This window comes from Impatiens glandulifera, chromosome 9 (assembly GCF_907164915.1).
Source record: "Impatiens glandulifera chromosome 9, dImpGla2.1, whole genome shotgun sequence".
Lineage (NCBI taxonomy): Eukaryota > Viridiplantae > Streptophyta > Magnoliopsida > Ericales > Balsaminaceae > Impatiens > Impatiens glandulifera.
In genome coordinates, this window is record NC_061870.1 from 22,756,875 (window position 1) to 22,777,718 (window position 20,844).

General features: G+C 30.5%; 5 non-coding genes and 4 pseudogenes across 5 annotated transcripts; all 9 read left to right on the forward strand.

Moving 5' to 3' along the window:
- Positions 1–9,176: 9,176 nt before the first annotated feature.
- LOC124916880 lies at positions 9,177–9,259 on the forward strand (annotated as a pseudogene).
- A 290-nt stretch (positions 9,260–9,549) lies between these two features.
- Positions 9,550–9,640, forward strand: LOC124916869. The gene has a single exon (XR_007096955.1). It is a non-coding gene; the product is annotated as a small nucleolar RNA Z43 (small nucleolar RNA).
- A 368-nt stretch (positions 9,641–10,008) lies between these two features.
- Positions 10,009–10,106, forward strand: LOC124916855. Its single transcript, XR_007096943.1, has one exon. It is a non-coding gene; the product is annotated as a small nucleolar RNA snR60/Z15/Z230/Z193/J17 (small nucleolar RNA).
- A 263-nt stretch (positions 10,107–10,369) lies between these two features.
- LOC124916872 lies at positions 10,370–10,453 on the forward strand (annotated as a pseudogene).
- Positions 10,454–10,688: 235 nt separating this feature from the next.
- Positions 10,689–10,786, forward strand: LOC124916852. The gene has a single exon (XR_007096940.1). It is a non-coding gene; the product is annotated as a small nucleolar RNA snR60/Z15/Z230/Z193/J17 (small nucleolar RNA).
- A 256-nt stretch (positions 10,787–11,042) lies between these two features.
- LOC124916858 lies at positions 11,043–11,139 on the forward strand. Its single transcript, XR_007096946.1, has one exon. It is a non-coding gene; the product is annotated as a small nucleolar RNA snR60/Z15/Z230/Z193/J17 (small nucleolar RNA).
- A 1,718-nt stretch (positions 11,140–12,857) lies between these two features.
- On the forward strand, positions 12,858–12,950 carry LOC124916860 (annotated as a pseudogene).
- Positions 12,951–13,011: 61 nt separating this feature from the next.
- On the forward strand, positions 13,012–13,095 carry LOC124916875 (annotated as a pseudogene).
- A 173-nt stretch (positions 13,096–13,268) lies between these two features.
- LOC124916856 lies at positions 13,269–13,365 on the forward strand. Its single transcript, XR_007096944.1, has one exon. It is a non-coding gene; the product is annotated as a small nucleolar RNA snR60/Z15/Z230/Z193/J17 (small nucleolar RNA).
- Positions 13,366–20,844: the final 7,479 nt, after the last annotated feature.

A 20,844-nucleotide genomic window follows, 5' to 3' on the forward strand; every position in this document is an offset into this window, starting at 1 on the left:
TAGGACAACAATTTGGAAATGAGATCAGGTCACGAATATAGAATATAGCTTGTCACAATTATCTCCAAATTTATTTTCGGTACATTGTTGTTAAGTTATGTCCTCCTTTCATCTTTCTTTGATGAAAATCACCCAAAATTTCAAAACCTTATATATATTCATTACGTGAACTCTATATCTTTAGTTATAGTTATATCTAAGATTTCTTTTTTATTGATAACGAACCTTTTAGGGTTTCATGTTCAAAAATATAACTGAGCTTCTAAAAGTCTCTTTTTTATTATCTTTAAATGTTTGTTATCAATAAAAAAAGTTTTATGTTTAACTAATGTTGATTTTTTTTTTAGAGATTTGAGTTCATTCATTGAATAAATCTAGGTTTTTAATTTTGGAGACGATTTTCATTAGAGAGAGATGAAAGAAGGAGATGATTTGACGACAATACGCGGAAAATGAATTTAGAGATTTTTTTTTATTTCTTTATAGATTTAAAAATGTTTCTAACATAATTTAGAGCTTATTTGGTTTAGTTGTGACTACAACTTTAGACTAAAATATGTACAATACATGTTGAGAAAGTTTTTTGAACTTGATTTCTTCACTTATATCTTTAGTGGCCTTGACTTAGGATATAAAGCCTTAATGGTTTTGTAACCACCAGTTGAATCGTTGAGTATCAGGAAATTACGATGATGACTATTAAAAATAAGATTGAAACATTCTTTAAATATATGCAATTTCACTTTACATATTGTTTCAATATATATATACTGAAATGTATCACTTTTGAGTATCAGGAAATCACGAAGATGACTATTAAAAATAAGATTGAAACATTCTTTAAATATATGCAATTTCACTTTACATATTGTTTCAATATATATATATACTGAAATGTATCACTTTTAACAATCTTCGTTTATTTCAATTTTCATATAAATATTTTTTTTTCAATTTTCATATAAATATTTTTTTTACGTCTTATTAGCAATTATTTTCTTTGTTGGAAGTCATTAAAATCATTCAAGTAAATTTAGGAATTCTTATTTGTTAATTCTTGAAATGTAGAATTTTCTCACTTCGCTAATACACACGAAATTAGACTCATAATTCAATCCTTGTTTATATTTAATGATGTCTCTCAATATAGTATTTTTTTTAACAAAATACCATTTTCTTAATAATGTTTTTATCTAATCTTAACTATTTTCTTTTAAGTTTATTTTTTATAAGTTACAAATTTAATATTTGGATCTTTTTAATTTTTATTTTGTCCTCTCATATATTATTTTTTTCTTTTTTAAATTAATAAAATCATTATTTTCCATATAAAAAATAATAAATATAAAAAAGTTTTAAATTAAACAAAAATTAATGAATATAATTCAAGTGATAATGAAAATCTAATTTTACAAACTTAATATCTCAGGATCAATTTTCATTGAAAATATTTTATTAAAAACATTTTAATTAAAAAATACTATTAGAAAAATGTAATTTTGAGAATAATTAGAAAAAATAATATATCTTTTATTTATATTGATCTACATTATATATAAGAAATAAATAAATGGAATCATGGACAGTCACATCCATCTACTAGCACTAACTAAATAATTAAACAAATAATTGAAAGTTACATGCCTCTATTATCACTAACTAAATTAATAAACAAAATAATTAAAAGTTAAATGCCTCTATTAATACTAATGGTAATTTATATAATATTCACTCCCTTCAAGTTGGGATATACATGTTGTACATATCTAATTTTTGTTACATAAGTTTTCAAACTTTAACTCTTAAAAAAGCATTTCATGAAGCTTAACGCTGTTTTGGTAATACTTTAGTGTGTATATCTCAAAATTTGATGTTTTGAAAGAATGTGAGAAAATATCACTCTCGTGTTGTTGATTTTCTCATATAAAAGTGTCTAATTACGATGTGTTTAGTTCTATACCGATGATGTACTGGATTTTTGACGATACTGATATCTGCAAGATTATTATAATAAAATTTAATTGACTCTCTATAACTCAAAATAATTTCACGAACAACCAATATTTCTTCACAAAATCCAAGAGTGAGTGTGTTAGGATTGTGATTGCGGAAGGAGACGGGGGTCTCGCAGCATTGAACGCTTACACACACACTGTTCGATAATAACTCTGTTAGAGGTTGATTGTTTTGTTTCTATTCTACACAAGCCGTCATAAACTCTTGACAAAAGTCAAGTGCGGAACTGTTTGTTTGAGCTTGAAACAACAGATGATCAATAAAAATGATAAGATAAGGAGAAACACACAATACAAGACACAAAATTTATGGATGTTCGGAGTTTAAACTCCCACGTCACCCCTTCTTCTCAAACCTTTGAGAAGGATATTCACTAGAATATTCAATCTATTTCCAACACGTATGCAACCACAGTCAAACAACTAGAGCTTAATTACTGCCTGTTTTCGATTTTCTAATACACTCACTCTGTTGAGCAGAAATAAATTCTGTTAACTTACAATGCTCACCACTCACTTAGAATAACTAGTATTGTAATACAAATTTGGAACTCTAACACACGTGAAAGCCTAATGAGCGCTTGATAGGATTAATAGTTTCAAGTTGGTTGTGAAAGGTTGCAAAAAAAACAATTGAAAGGTTTTATGGTATTAAAACAGTTTGAGCTCTGTCCTCTTAAATAGGCATGTGTCAACGAACATATTTGCAGCTCAACGTCTATATCTGCTTCATATGACATCTCATCTTGATCTTGATTGGTTGAGGTCCAAATTAGTACATTGGATGAGAAATTCTTTGATTTTGTCTGTATTTGGATAATAGTAAGACAAATTTACATTAATGTGATTTCAATCTCCAAGAAATGTATGATTCAGACTGTTTGTACTTTCTCTGATTCTGGTTCTGCTACTGTAGGGAGATCTTTAACAATCTTTGCAATTAGATGGAAATTCTCATCGGTCGTGGACCTATGAGGCTTGGTTCCAGGTCAGACCTCTCGGTCCGAGGTTAGAAAGCTCGGTTGGATTCCTCGGTTCTTTCTCAAGAACACCAGGCTTGACTCAAGAAAATTGGTCTTTGATCTCGGTTAGAATAGAGGATTCTCGGTCCCAGTCCTACAGGACTCGGTCATCGGGGACCAAGTGTTCTTGAATTGGTCAAGAATTTCAGGTCTTGTATCTCTTGATACAAATCATAAAATCATTATCTATAAGTTGCAATCAGTTGTGTGGATTAAAATCCTTAACCCTAATCACGATCAATCAACGTCTACAAAGACCAATTTCTAAAATCCGTTTTTAAGTCAAATTCTGGGATCTTTTGAATTAGGCCATCTCAAGGCCTAATTTTTGTTCCATTAGCTTTGAAATGATGAATTTAGTCGAACACAACCAAAACAAAAATATCATTCAAGCTTTGTAACAAATTTTGAAAATGAAATTAAAATCCATTTTTTTCAAAATTTCAGTTGAATCAAACATGATCGGGATGTTGTTATAATGATTTGGAAATCATCCTAACATGTTTACTAACATGTTAGGTAACTAATTGAACCAAAATTCTAGCTTAAAAACTCAAGCACATCAAATTCTAAAAATCCAGATTTTCAAAACAGTTTTTCGTTTTTTTTCGTTTTAAGTTGATTTGATCAAATCTCTTTCAACAGAAAGTTCATACATCATCTAAGGAGTGATTATAAACAAAGAAAACACATAATTGAACCCTAGAACAAATCAAACCGATCAAACTTGAAAAAATCTAATTTTCAATCACAATTTAAATTATAGAGGATCTGGAAGTATACCAACAGTTGGAAAACACTTCAAAGAAATGTTAGAAGCTTTCCCGAAGCCTGGATTGAAACTTTGATCGTCGAAGAAGATTTTTACAAAAACTAGTTTGGTCGAAATCTTTGTTGGTTTGGAAGAAAGATAGATGGGGAGTATTTATACCCTAGTTAGGTCGATTATTAATACTCAATTCATCTTCAATTTCCCTTCCGAAATATTATCCCTTGAATTATGTTTTGATTGTGGCAGCCTAGATATAGGATAGAACCGGATTTCTAGTCTTATAGGTAATGATGGCGGAGAGGAGACGTGCACGAGGGAGAAAACAAAAGGTATAAGGTCGAGTATCGGATGAGATAACGCTTCTAGAAGAATCGTCGACCGCACGAAATAATGTTATTTCGTTTAAGTGGAATGCTTTGTAGCGTTCTGTTGGCGTTGGAGCGTTCCGTTAGCATCCTAGCTAATAGACGCTTTTTGTTCCGTTGTGGCTCGGGCGCGCGCTTGCTTGGCGACTGTCGGTAAGTATGGCGTTTTCATGGGCACTAGATGAAAATCCACCGCTGACTCGATGGCCATAAAAATTCCGCTGCAGCAATTAACCATAATTTTGGCTATACATGATTATTAGTTTATATTTTTAATAAAAGGGTTATTTGAAATCGAATTTTAATCTCTTTTTACGTTTTTCTTCACCAAAAATTCCAAAAAAAATAAATTTGGAAATATAATAAAAATTATATTATTATTTTTATTTTTGGGTATTTCGTGGTATTTATTTAATTGTTTAAACCATAAATTATACATAATTTATGTTTAAAATCATAATTAAATAATTTCAATCCCTTTTGGGTTTAATTTGGGTAAAATAAATACAATATTTTAACCTCAAATTATTTTTGGATTTTTATTAATTTTATAAATTAGAGTTTAATTACTACAATAATTAATCCTAATTTATTCTTAATCCCTCATTGAATTATTTTGAATATATAAATTCATAATATTATTATAATATTATTTTAAAAATAATAATATTATAATAAATTAGGGTATGTCAAATTTTCATGCTTACATATTCTTATTCCGCGAACTGAGGCTCGCAATATAGTTGGATGCAAATGGGTATTTTAAGCTCAAATGAAAAATTATTGGCCAATTGAATGACACAAATTGGTGATCCAATTTTCATCAACCATATGTAATTGATTATGAGGAAACTTTTAGTTTGGCTATCAAACCAATTATTATCTGAACCATTCTCACTCGATGTTACGCAGTATTGGAGTATCCACCAATGTGATTTAAGTAATGTTTTTTCTTCATGGCACATTATTTGAAGAAGTCTACATGGCTCAATCACTTAAATTTATATATCCTCATTTCCCACATCATGTATGTGGTCTACAAAATGTCATTTATGGCCTAAAGTAAGTCACCCCATACTTGACGATCCTCACTATGTAGGGCTCTATTATTCATCGGCTTTATGGAATCCAAATTCGATGCATTGCTGTTTCTCTATCACAAAGGCAATATCTTGACTTATCTACTCATTTATGTTGATGCTGTTATATTTACGGGTAACTCTTCACCCATTATGGTTATGATATCTAAATTGTGTAAACTATTTTATCTTAAAGACATTGATGATATTAAGTATTTTCTGTTAGATATATATTCTCTTTAAATTACATAAATATATATAAAAATGATGTTACAAATAAATAAAATAAACTAGAATATACAAAGAACTAGAATACATATTTCTCTTAAAACATTTTAATCGTCTCCCCTTGTGCTGGACTTATCACAGATAGTTGTCTTCTATGGTACAACGAATCTAGTAGTGACTCAATACTGAAATCACTATGCAGCAAACTTGACAAAGTACCTGAATCATCATTGGGTTTCAACAAAAATATGACGAGTTAAGAACTCAAAAAATACTCGATTAAGTGAAAAACTCGAAGAACACTCAGTTGAGTGAAGAACATGAAGAACATTCAAGAAAATAAAGAAAAACCTTTTGAATTTTATAGAGATAATAAAATGAATGAAGAAGAGATATGAAATATATGAAAATTCCAGCAGCATGAAGGGATATATATAGCTGAAAATTATGCCATCATAATAAATTTATTTATCAATCCAACGGTTGATAATTAATCAAACGTCTGCCATTTCTAGACTCTTGACATCTCTAAACTATTAGCATTCATTCTTATTCATTAACATTCGATATTATATATTGGCATTTAATTTCATCAAAAATTCATATTTAAATTTGGTATGAATTTATATTTATTTTTAATAAATTACATTTAATTTATTTATCTAAATTCTTATTTCCATTTAATTAATGGCATTAGTTTAAAATTTTAATAATTTCTTGGTGCTGGAGTTACTCAACTCCTACTAGTTTGTTTCTTAGTTAAGCTAACTATATTTCCACATAGCTAATATGGTGGATGGAAAACCACTTCACATTCTTATTGTGAATGTGTCTTCCCTCTCCAAACATAATAGTGAATCCTTGAGTGCCCATTTTTCTACCGAAAAATTGTCGGTGTTCTTCAATATATTATTCTCACACATCTTGAGCTTTAATTTGTAGTTAATTGAGAGTGTCAATTTATGCCCACTCCCAACACCACTCATTAAACATATGTAAATGAATATTATGTTATGTTCGACATACACCACCGTATTAGGGATTACACGTTCGTTCATCGTCACCACTTTCTCTCACAACATATTGTAATATTGATTGGGCCGATTGTCTTGATGATCGTCCATCCACCACTAGTTATTGTGTATTGTAGACAATCTCGTCTCATAGAATTCCAAAAAGTAATAGATTTTTGTTTGCTCTAGTATTTAGTCTAAATATTGTGCCCTTACTCAAGATATTAATGAACTTTGTTGGCTCCAATCTCTTCTAGGGGAGCTTTATGTCACTTTTAATCGTCCTCCTATTCTATGGCGTGACAACATTGGTGTTGCATTTCTCTCTATCAACTCTGTCTTTCATTCTCATATCAAACACATTGAGATTTATTTTCACTTCGTTCATGAACGTGTTGCTGGTAGGACATTTGTCATTCAATACATCTCAACTCGTTGTCAGATTACAAATATCTTCACTAAAGGTCTTTCATCCAAATATTTTGACCCCACAATCATGACATTCACTTCAACTTAAAACATTTTAAGTGGAAATCGAAACCACCGTGACATTTGGTCTCTTATGAACTACTTTTGTCACTTGAAAAGACAACATTAATTAATGTAATGTATATTTATTAATTATTCTATTCTAGGCCTGTAAGTAAACCGACCGAACCATTGGGAACCGACCGAACTGCATACAAGCTGAACCGGTCAAACCAAAAAATCGACGGTCTGAAATAGCGTGAACCAAACTCATCCGGTTTCGGTTAATCGGTTCTTTGGTTACGAACTGTGCCACCGACCGACCGAACTGATTTGTTGTATTTAATGTTAAACGAAGCTCTACAATGTTAAATGGAGCTCTATAAATCCTTCCTTCACTCTCATCGTGCTTCTTCGTTGCAAATCAGGAGATCAACCTAGTGAATCTATGTCTTTGGCGTCCTTCATCTATTGGGCATTAAATGTTGCTCCATTCCATTCTTGAGAATTTATTTTACCCGCTAAATATGAAAAAGTCTCCAGATCTAATTTCTAAAATGTGAGAATTTTGATTTCAATATACGCTTGAAGGAGAAGTTCTACGGGCTTGAGCTTGAAGAAGAAGTTCAACGGGCTTGTACTTGAAGATGTCGGGCTTGTCCTATTTAGTTTTTTTTTAGATTAATTTGGTTTTTTCTCTCTTCTCTTCTCCATCACTTCAATTTTTCAATCACTTCATTTCTTTAATTAAAATACCATTTTACCCTTACCATTTTTTCTAAATTTTAAATTATTAAAAACAGTGAGGACTTAAATATTCCAAAATCCATTCTACACAAATAAATTTATCTATATTTCATACAGGTTTTTTTTTTGTCACTCTAGCCAAAATAAACCCCAAAACATAATTTAGGACAGGCCTCATTTGGGATTTTTGTTTTATAATTTTAATGTTTATTGATATTTTTTACTGATTATCTCTTTAAACTAATAAATTAGGTTAATTTTTATGAATTTAAAATAGATTTATAAAATTAATTTTTTTGAATTTAGCTATTTTCTAAAAATTATATTTAAAACCGACAAAACCGAACAAAATCAATCGAACCGATTGTGAAACTGATAAAATTGAACCGACTAGTATACCGAAACCGACAGTTTGTGATTTAGGCAAACCGATGTCAACGGTTTGATTGTACATTTCGGTCTATAAATCGACCGAACCGAACCGCTTACAAACCTATTCTATTCTATGTACTTAAACATGTATGATACTCACAATATTCACCGAGAAAAACAATTATACGCTTGTTTTTTCGTTTTAATGATCAAAATTATAGAGTTTGTTACCGAGTTTATTTCTTTAGTTTCGAAAAAAGTTTATTTTAATCGTTTTTTGCTAATTCTCGTGGCTTATATTCCCCTCGAGTCTCGTATGAGACTACAAATCGTTTTGGAATCGTCTCGCCTAAGTGTGAGACGAGGAATCAAAAATAGAAACTATCAAATCAAATATGCACGTGGTTCTTTTGAGAGTCGTCATCTAATTTTCCTACGTAAAAAATTAAGAAAGAATGTTTTAAAATTCTTTATAGGTTCGGTGTTTGGTTAGGTGTGGGGATTGACCTCGTCGCTATACCCCACAATGCTAACTCAAATAAGCGGTCTCTACTATGAAACTCTTGGTAATTTATTAAAACACGACTTTCACACATTTTTAATCTAAAATATTCCAACATAAGCAAATAAGTCTAAGTCTTCTACATATACCCTAACTTAGATCTATTATTATAGTCATACGTCTACAAAATAAGTTTAGACATCCATAGTTAAAAAATACATGAGGTGCAAGAACATGAAATAATTCTAAAAAAATATGTTTAACACATTATTTGAAGATTTATTTAGGAGCATTTAATTATTTTTATTTTTATTTTTATTTTTGGACTAATAGAACACGGGTTAATAGAACACGGGTCGGTAACATTTGGAACCGGGTATGGAAACTGAAAATGTGAAAGATCTCATCCAGTAATGCTAAATTACGGCTAGCCCTAGTGAAAAGAAGGGGAAAACCCTAATCTTGAGCTCCCTATATAATCACGCTACACCTGACAGCAAAATCAACAAAATGAAATTCTCTGTTCTCGCCTACATTTAAGATGAGTTCTTTCTTTGTCTAATTTGTAAGTATTATTTATGCTTGTGAAGATTGGACTGTGATGATTACTCACAATAGGTCTCGTTCGTCGTAATGGTTAATTTTCCTTGACGAAAACCTACTATTTACTGAGTCTTTTCTCACATATTCTCTCATTTCTTGTTGATTTCCATTGTTATGTTTTCGTTACTTTAACTGATTTCTCTTTTGGTCAATGATTAAATTCATTTAATTGACAAGCATATGTCTGAATTTACATTTGTTGATACATTAATCTTCTCTATGAGACCAATTTTATACTTTCTTCTATCTTTCTGCTTGATTCAATAAATTTTGATCTTTAATTAGGGTATCTCTCCCCTTTGTTTTAACTTAAAGCTGTTCCATTTAATCCTTTGAAAGGTTGTAAATTTTTTTATGAAGTTGGGACTATGATGATTACATAATTGGTCTCGTTCGTCGTAATGGCTTCGCCTTGACGACAATTCTGATATATCACCACCCATAAACTGAGTCCCATTTCAGATTTTCTATCAATGATTAATCTTTGTTTTTCATCTTGATTTTTCTTTGTTTTCTACGATGATTACATGTATTTAATTGACAAGCATATGCCTGGATTCACATTTGTTGATAGATCTGTGTTTTGAAGCCTATGATGAATGAAATAGTATTTTCAGTATGAACTTCATGATTACTACGATACTGCCTTCCTTCTGAGTCTCTTGTTTGTTTTATGCTTTCTATATTCGTCTGTTATTGATTTATCATTTGGATGGTTACTTGAGAATTGACTTCGCAGAGTTCTTCTTGAAGATCTTCTGAGTTTATTCTCAGGAAAAGGATATTTTAATTTGGTTTACTGTTTCAGAGAGACTTATGATGATGGGTCAAGTGATGATTGTAAATGCATAGTTCAGATGAAAAAATCTTTATGATTAATTTAATCTCAAATAGTCTTTCGCTCCTATCTGATGACCCATTATTCTTTTTAAAGTCGCTTCTTTGTCTCTTTTAACATTGTTTTCTGCTTTTGAAGTTCAATTCCTAGCGAAAAGAATTGGAAAACCATAATCATGAAAACATGCTAAAACTGATCACACCATTCAAGTGCAGAGGGAGGTGCTTTTCTGATTTCGCCTACTGTTTGATGTTTAAGATGTGTTCTTTGTCTTTATAATGTTAGTCTATTGTGATGTTTTTTGTTTAGAATCTATTTATGGATTTTACTATCTTTGTGAACGTGGGACTGTGATGATTACTCAATATAGGTCTCGTTCGTCGTAATGGCAAATTTGCCTTGACGAAATTCCTTCTATTAACTGAGTCCTATTATTTTTCACATCTTCTGGTTTTATTATTTTCTCATTGTTCGAGATACAATGTCCAATGCTTAATTTCATTAAATTGACAAGCATATGTCTGAATTTATACTTCTTGATAGATTAATTTTGTCTATGATGCCAAATTTAATCTCTATTAGCAATAGAGAGTTGCTGCAATGTAACTGGATTACATTTCTATATTTTAAATTTGTTTTGTTTTGCTGTTTCAAAGTGATAATGGTGGGTCAAATGATGATTGTAAATGCATAGTTCAGATGAAAAAATCTTTATGATTAATTTAATCTCAAATAGTCTTTCGCTCCTATCTGATGACCCATTCTTCTGTTTTAAATTTGCTATTTTTCTTTCTCAAATAGTCTTTCTTTATTTTGAAACGGTTAAATCTCTATTTTTGAAGCCTATGATGAATGCACATAGTATTTTCAATATGAACTTAATGATTACTATAATACTTCCTTCCTTCCATCGAGTTTGCACATAGCTCTTCTTGAGTTTAATCTTAAGATTTTATTTGCTCTAATGTAACTGGATACCATTCCAATTTGTTGAATTTGTTTCAGTCATATGATGATCATGGGTCAAGTGATGATTGTAAATGCATAGTTCAGATGAATATATCATAATGATTAGTTAATTTCAAATAGTCTTTCGCTCCTATCTGATGACCCATATTCATTGTTTCATTCAATTTTCCCCCTTCTACTGTTATTATTGTTTTTTCATTTAGATGGTTACTTGGGAATTGTATGATGATTTTGCACATAGATCTTCTTGAAGATCTTCTTGAGTTTATTCTCAGGAAAATGATTTTTAAGATTTTATTTGTGCGTATAGCAAGATTCCTTTCTGCTTGAGTAATCTCTAGATTCAGCAATAGAGAGTTGCTCCAATGTAACTGGATTACATTTCTATATTTTAAATTTCCTTTTTGTTTTAGTGTTTCAGAATTGGGTCAAATGATGATTGTAAATGCATAATTCAGATGAAAAATCTTTATGATTAATTTAATCTACAATAGTCTTTGTTGTGCGTGAATGTGATTGGAATTTGGCTAAGTCACTTTTGTTTATCGATTCTGAAGCACTACAACCTCTCACTAAGAGGAGGCAACCTTTTCGTTAGCATCCAACATCACAAGCTTAACTTAACCTCTCTTATCAAAAGAGTAGTATCATTTTTCTTATTGGGTTAGTCCAGGAAGTGTGTTACAAGTTATTGGGCTACATTGTTGACTCAACATTGAAGCCCAATAATTTGTAACCTATTTTCTGGACTGACCTAATAAAAAAAATGATATACTCTTTTGGTGAGAGAGGTTACGTTCGAAAAGGTTGTTTGCTTGGTGTGAGGTTGTAGTGTTTTGGAATCGATAAATAAAAGTGAATAAGACGAATTCTAATCATATTCACACCCATCAGTCTTTTGCTCATATCTGATGACCATTTTTCTTTTAAAATTGTTTGTCCCTTGACAATGTTTTCTGCTAGAATTTGTTCACATTTTCTCCATATTTTGTTTTGTTTCTTGTTTTATTGTTTTCTAATTGCTGGAGATACTTTGACCAATGATTAATTCTTTTAATTGACAAGCATATGTCTGAATTTACACTTGTTGATAAACTAATCTTCTCTATGAGGTCAATTATCTAATTTACTTTTTTCATTATGCCTATTCAATGGATAATTGTTATTTGGCTCTAGCATTTTTTTTCTTAAATATGTCTACATTTGCTTAAATGATTCTGAAATTAGGGCATCTTCCATCTTTGTTTTGATGAAGAACTGTCTTTAATGGCTACGCCTTGACGACAATTTTGATATATCACCACCCATAAACTGAGTCCCATTTCCATTGTTTTACATCTTAATTTCTCATTGTTTTCTACATGTCTGTATTCACAAAAGTTGATAGATTAAGCTTCTCAACGAGCTTATCTTTTATTTTGAAACTATTAAATCTGTGTATTTTGAATCCTATGATGATTGAACATAGTAGTATGAAATTCATGATTATCTATGATTGAACATAGTACTATGTGTATTTTGCACATAGTTCTATTTGAAGATCTTGAATTTATCTCAGAAAATATGATTTTATAGATTTTATTTGTGTGTTTAACTAGATTCTTTCTTGAGTAATCTCATGATTAAGCAATATAGATTTGCTCCAATGTAACTGGATTATCTAATTGTATGACCAATGATTAAATTCATTAATTGACAAGCATATGTCTGAATTCTCCTATGTTGATAAATTAAGATTCTCTGAGGCTAATTATCAAATTGTTTTTGCCCATTCTTTTTGAATCAATGATTGATGTTTTGCATTTTCTTTGTGTCTTATAAATTGTTTCCATTGGACTATTTTTATTAACAGTATAGTTCAGTGATGGGTCAAGTGATGATCAGATGCACAGTTCAAATGAAATAATCTATGATTAAATTAATCTCATTAGTCTTTTGCTCCTATCTGATGACCCATTAGTTCTTTTAAAGTTGTTTTAGTTACTCATGATTAAGATTATGCGCTCCTTTTAACAGTTGGGCTGTGATGATTACACATAATTGGTCTCGTTCGTCTTAATGGCAAATTTGCCTTGATGAGAATTATCCTTTTTACTGAGCCCAATCTTCTCTTGTTCCATGTTGTTCACTATTTTATTGTTTTCTCTGAGTTATCTATAGTGTGCCCAATGATTAATTCTTATTATTGACAAGTATGTCTGAATTTACCTTTGTTGGTATACTAATCAGTCCAATGGATTCAATATATGTTTGAAGTTAGTTTTTTTGTTCAGGGATGGGTCAAGTGATGATTGTAAATGCATAGTTCAGATGAAATAATCTTTATGATTAATTTAATCTCAATAGTCTTTCGCTCCTATCTGATGACCTATGTTCATATTTTTTTCAAAATTGCCTTTAGTCATCTTTTAACAAACTCTTCTTTTATTGAGTTTCTTCATAAAATTAGATGAATGCTGTTCTTTAGACCAGAATCTTTTTTTGAGCTATATCTTGCAGAGGAAGGAGAGGCTGAAACAGCATAACTAATGATAATATGATGAATCAACTGAATGTGAGATAGGAGGATGAAGAAAGTGATGATGGTATGAATTATCAGTAGCCACACTTCCAGAATGGTGGATGATAATGTCAAGATCATATAAAGTGAAATGGCCTCCAAACAAGGGAATAATAGAGGGAATTCACAATAAAAAAAGAAGTTAAATAGCCTCTTTGATTATTCTATTTTTTTAATGAATAATTTTATTGATTTTATAGACTTTTGTTCTGTATTTATAGATGATGATGTAATCTTCATTACGATAAAGTTAATATATATATATATATATATTACTTTTTTTTCTTCTAAAACCAAATCAACCAAATCAATCATTTCCCCTTCTAAAGCTTATTCTAAATTTCCTATCTAGCAATATAATAATATTAATTCAGCAATAACAATCATGAATATAATGATCTTAATCATATAAAACAAAATGACAAAACTTGTTCAAGAAGAAACTCATGTGATGCCAACTTATTTCAAAGTCATCATTGGACTAAGTTGTTTCATTCACGTTTGTGAAAATCTTAAATTGTGATTTCAGTTTCTTGGTTGATCAGAAATGTACTTGAAAGAAAGAGAGTATCAATAATATATATGTATATATATTTTTAAATTATTAAATAAAAATTTGAGAGAGAAGTTGAAAATATATATAATTTTAAATATATATATATATTTTTTATTTAGTATTGGAGGAAATTTTGTTTTGATTTTTCCATTATTTAGATTTGAGTTAGTGTTTATTTTGTTATATTTGAAATTCTATTACAAGTTGAATTTTCTATTAGAATATGTATTTACGATGTATAAGAGTCAGCTTAAGAGACTAAAATGTCAAAAGTTTAATTTCATCTGAAAACGTTTTGAGCTTAAACGGGGACCATAGATGTGGGTATCATGCTATTTCATCTTTGCTATTTCTTCTTTAATTCATAATTTTTTTTACTTGGATAATGTTATAAATCTCCATAAAAAATGATTTTTTATAATTGAATAAAAGTTAGGAGCTTTAGCTTAACTAAGTTTACGAAGTTTAGGATCGAGAATTTAACCCCACATATCGAAAGAAAAAATGACTTTCATTGACACTCTACCGCTAAGTCATATCCCTTCCCTTCTATCTCAGTTATATCCCTTCTCTGCGGAGAAATAGAACTAGTTAATCCTAAGGGAAATGGTCGAGAAACTTAACGCTACTATTCTTAAACAACTTGGAGTCAGGGTGCAAACTGTGAGTGACCACAAAATGCCTCTCTTGGGTAAGGTTTAAGAATCACGTTTTTAATTGTTTGGTTGCTGCTGTTTTGGTTTTACTACATGTAGTTGTTCGTTCCACAACAGCGCGTTCAAATTGCATTTGGTTTTGATTGTAGACTCGAGTCATAACACATGATTTTGATTTTCATGATAAACAAGTATGTTTTCAATTAAAAGGATTTGGCTGAGCATTTACTAGTAGTTGGTAGGGGTGAGCATATCTTGGATTGACCGAAACCCAAACCCAAAATATTAATTTGGGTAAGTTAATTTGTGTTGGATTAGGGTTACTTAAATTACCCAAACTAAATAAATTTAATTTAATTCTCTTTTATTAATCTAATATAAACTAACAATCTTACAACTCCAATATATTCTCTTGATTTTTACTATGTTAATCTCCATTACAGTCAAATAAAAAATAACTAAAAAATTTACAACACTTTAATAATATACTTATTAGTTATAGTCTAGCCATAAAGATCTAATATATCACTATTACTCTAAAATTTTTTAATGAAATAATTTATTTCTGAAAATTAACAGAGTTTACTATATTCAAGACTTTATTTAGTATGAATGATTTAAATATTATTTTAATAATCTATATTAATCTCACCTATTATTTCTTCAGCTAATTTAGTAATTAAAATATTAAAATAATTTCAAACAAATTAAAATTATGTTAAACATATAAAAAAATATATAATAATGTCAAAGACATATTAGACGGAGCAAAAATACAAATTAAACATACCGAAAATATTACATATGTCACAAGTGTGTTAAGCAATCCAAAATGTGTTAAACATGCCAAAATGTGTCAAATGTGCCAAAACGTATTAAACATACCAAAAATATGTTAAAAATGTCAAAACATGTTATATGTGCCAAAATGTGTTAAACGTGCCAAAAATATGTTAAGCGTGCTAAAACCGTGTTAAATACATTAAACGTGCCAAAACGTGTTAAACATGTCAAAAAAAATATTAAATGTGCCAAAATGTGTTAAACATGTCAAAAATGTGTTAAACATGCCAAAAATATGTTAAACGTGTAAAAAACATGTTAAACGTGTTAAACATATTAAACATGTTAAACATGTCAAAAACGTGTTAAACATGTCAAGAACATGTTAAACATGCCAAAACGTGTTAAGCATGCAAAAACATGTTAAATATGCCAAAAATATGTTAAACGTGCTAAAAATGTGTGAAATTGATTAAAATGAATTACATATTTGTTAAAACTAAATATGTATTAAGCGAGTCAAAATAGGTCAAACGAATCAAATATTAGTTAAACGAGTTAAAAACGCGTTAAATAAGTCAAAACGTAATAAATTAGATAAAATGAATCAAATAATTGTTAAACGAATCAAAATGTGTTAACCGGGACAAAAACATGTTAATATTAAACGAGTAAAACGTAATAAATGTGTTACAAACTAAAATTTAGTTTGGGTTACCCAACCCATATTATTCATTAATATGAGTTGGATAATGGGTTGACTAAATTTAATTTGGGTTAAATATGGGTTAGATAATATGAGTTGGGTTTACCCATTTGTACACCCTAGTAGTTGGTCAATATAGAATTTTAAAAGTGAATAGAATAAAATATATTAAAAAAGTTATTTACAATACAATATTGGCTTTATACACCAATATAAACTAACAATGCACTATCAATGATATAAGTTACAATGATAAAGTTGAGAAACCAAGATAGTAAATACTCAATTTGTTATCTTTTTTTTGTTGTAATAGGTTGTTTAATTAGAGGACAACCATTTAGTAAGAATATTAACAATATTATAATGAGTGGAAATGTATTGGATAAAGAGAGTCTTTTGAGCCACACCCTCTCAAAGAAAGCAAAAGTCAATCTCAATATGTTTTGTTCATGCATGAAAGACAAGATTAGCTGAAAGAAAGTCAACACAAATATTGTCATACCATAAAATATTATCACTTATCATGGTGATGTGTAGTTCACCTAGAAGACACGGTAACCAACAAAGTCAATACTAACATGACAAGTCCACGATATTTAAATTCAGTACTTGACCGAACAACAACATGTTGCTTTTTAGAATTCCAAGAGATTAGGTTATCTCAAGGAAAATATAATAGTTGGTGGTTGAACGACGATCATCGGGGCATCCAACCCAAACAATATCAAAATAAGTAGTAAGTGTGAGTGGCGAGGAAGTCCAAATGATTAATCCATGATAAGAAATGTGTGAGAGATAATGCATGATCTACTTCATTGTCATTCAATGAGTGGTAATAGGGACATGCATGAACTGCCATGCCCAATTGACAACAATTGCGAGTTTACGGTGAGTAAGAGTTTGTAGAGCTTCAACGATACTCCGGTAGAAAAAGGATCATTCACCTAGTGTTTAGAGAGGGAAGACCTAGTGGAAACATGTGTGCGTAGAGGCTTTGCATCAATCATCTTGACTTTATGTAAAATTGTAGAAATATAATTAGCCTAGATCAATAATAGGCCGAGAAGGGTTCAAGTAACTTCAACCCCTAGAAAATAGTGAATATCACCCATGTCTTTAAGAGGGAACATAAACACAATGTCATCCACATATACTAGGTGTTAGGCCGAGACATCACCCTTGTGATATAGAAAGAGCGAAGTGTCACACTTAGACTTAATAAACTTGAGAGATAGTAGGATTATGGAAAGAATAGAGTATTAGGTACGTGTAACTTGTTTGAATCCACATATAGCCTTTTATATGCGACATGCATGATAGGACTATTGTTTTTTGACACAATTAGAATCTCATATCGGATGATGATGATGGGAGTGAAAGAAATTTCTTTGTATATAAAAGGAACTCTCCTCACAATTAGAAACTCACATTAGAAGATGATTTGAGTGTGAGAAGTTTCTTAGTCTATAAAAGAAACTCTCTTCATTTTGAGTTGATATACCCAATATTTGTATATTTTCTCCCTTATTAATTGATAGCCTTAGTGCTCGGAGACGTAGACAACATTTGGCCGAACTCCGTTATCAAATTTGTTAGTTTGTTCTTTCTTTTGTTTCTTCTTTTTATTCTTCCAGTTTTCCACAACAAATAGTATCCGAGCCGAAGGTTCATCCTTGGCATGGCGACTGAGTCTTCAAAAGGGTAATTAACTCTTTTATCATCCTAGACGAGGACCCCGATGTCGAATTTAAAATTTGCGGTGGAAATATTTGATGGAACTGGGCATATCGGCTTGTAGCAATGAGAGATTCTAGATTATCTTTTCCAACATAGTCTAGATGTTGCTATTGAGGTTAAAAAACTAGATGATATAGAAGAAAAAAATGGGGTGTCATGAATCGATTGACATGCAAAATAATTCGATCGTGCCTGTCTAGAGAGCATAAGTATGTCATAAAGAATGAAACTTTTGCACAGAAACTATGACATGCATTGGAGGACAAATTTTTGAAAAATACTGGTCAGAATAAACTCCTTATAAAAAAAATGGTTGTTCCGGTTTGATTACCAGTCAAGTACCACAATGAATGAACACATCACTAAGTTTAATCAATTAGTACCAGATCATTTAAATATTGATGTGAAAATTGAGGATGAAGATATGGCCTTAATGTTGTTATCGTCCACTCCTGATGAATTTGAACATTTAGAAACAACTTTACTTCATGGGAAAAGAAATGTATCTTTTGATGTTGTAAGTTCTGCTCTATATAGTCACGAATTGAGAAAGAATAAAAAAAAGAAAAACAAAATAGTTATAGAAGATTAGGCATTAGTGGTTAGGGGCCGTCAACAAAGCAAATCAAAAGGGGGGAGAAAGATCCAAAAGTAGAGTTGCTAAAGATGAATGCACTTTATGTCGTGAGAAAAGACATTAGAAGATTAACTGCCCAAAGTTGAAGAAGAAAGAGAAAGATTTGAAGATGCAAATGTTATAGAAAACAAAGGCGATGTAGATTCAGAATTCTATTTATCGATGTCACACACAACATTACATCTCGACGCGTGAATATTGAACTCAGTCTGCACTTATCATATGACACCAGTTCAAGAGTGATTCTTTGACTTTAAAGAACTAGATGATGAAATTATTTATATGGGAGATGCTAATACATGTAAAATAAAAAAAGATATGTTAAATCAAACTGAGAAATGATGATGGATCCACTAAAATTATCAAAATTGTTCGGTACATACCGAATATAAAAAATAATCTAATTTCTTTAAGGGCCTTCACTAGTGAAAAAGTATCATTACAGTGAACAATCTCCGATGGTAAAATAATACTCATGGTGGTATTACTTATACCGAGAGAAAATTGTTGATCTCATAACCAGTACATATTATTTCCGAGGGCAAAGTATTACTCTCGGTGACAAAATATTTTTAACGAGGGAAAGAGGATATTAATCTCGGAGATATTCATTTAATATCATTGTAGAGAGCTCCCGCTAACGCTCTTTGAGCTCTTTGAGAGAAGATCCTATTTTGTCATAACCGCAGTCACTTCTCTTTCTTCTTCTCCCCATCTCGGCCGCTCCTCCCCCGACGCTCCATTCTGTTCCTCTCGAAGATCGCATGGATGAAGAAGACCAGTAAGCTCCATTCTTAGTAAGATTAGTAAGCTTCTGTTTCTAATCGTCGATTCGTAAGCTCCGTTCTCAGTAAGCTTCCGTTTCTAATCGTAGCTTTCTCCATTCTCAGTAAGCTTCCGTTTCTAATCTCATTCACCCTTAGCTCATCCCTTAATCTTTCTGTCTCGCTCATCCGTCGAGGTAACAATTTGATCATTTTCTGTCATCAGATTGATCGCCGCCTAATCAAATTGTATGTTGTTAATTTGTTGTTCATTCCAATTTATTAATTCAGTATGCAATTTTAAAATTGGAAGAATCGATATATGTTGCATATTTTGTTAAGGAATGGATGGATTATTAAATCATTAAAATTAGTTGAAGTTAAAGTTGTTTTTGCCTCTATTAGAGTTTAGACAGATGACTCTCGATCAATTTTTATGTTGCAATTTTTGATATGACTGCTTTTCTCTATATCCACTTCCGCCGACTAAGCCGACAATCTTTCATCGAAGTTTTGTTCGTTGAGTTCTGACGACTTTGAATCCAAGAGGACCGAAACTATCCAACTGTCCAAATTCCAACTGTGTCATTTTAGGTACATCTTGAGATTGATACATGATTGAGGAAAGAATTTTAAAGGGAATGACGTGACACAATCTGTTTGGTCGAAAAGATAATAAAATTTATCTCTCTTCTCTCTCTCCTCCCCTTTATCCTTTTTCCAACCAGTGATATATTGACACATCATTCCCTTCTCAATTATCTCTTCTAAATTCCCTTCCCTATCACTTCTCATGATTTATTTTTTAAAATAATAAGAATTTGTCCATGATTTTTAAGATAATATTGTATATGCTCCATGATTGATAATCAAATAAATATATTCTAACAAATCATTATAATTTAATTAGTAGTTTGTTCATTTTGAATTGTCTTATTATAACATCATATAATGAAAGTGACTCATAATTAATTATTGGTTATTCTAATTCAGAATTAAGTCTTCTTACTATTAAATTAGACTATTATCAATTTCTGAATCTAAGTCATGTATACCTAGATTTATTTGGAAACTTTGATAAATATGTTTCTAAAATGTGATATATACCTATATTATAGTGGAAAAATGGAAATTCCGGATAAAAGTTGGATGCTCATACGTTGAGATCATCCACAATATATGAAAGACGTTGATCAATTTATAAACATTGCTTAATGCGCTACTAGAAGGGAAAAGATTGCATGTCCTTGCGTTAAATGTGCAAATTGACACTATGAGAATGTTAATATTGTGAAGACACAACTTATTATATACGATATAAGAATGGATTACGATATTTGGTGTTTTCATGATGAAAGGAGGTCCACAAATGATATTGTTGATGACGACGTTGATGTTGTTGGTAGTGATGATGATGACGAATCAAATAACAACGATGATGTTAATGAGAAT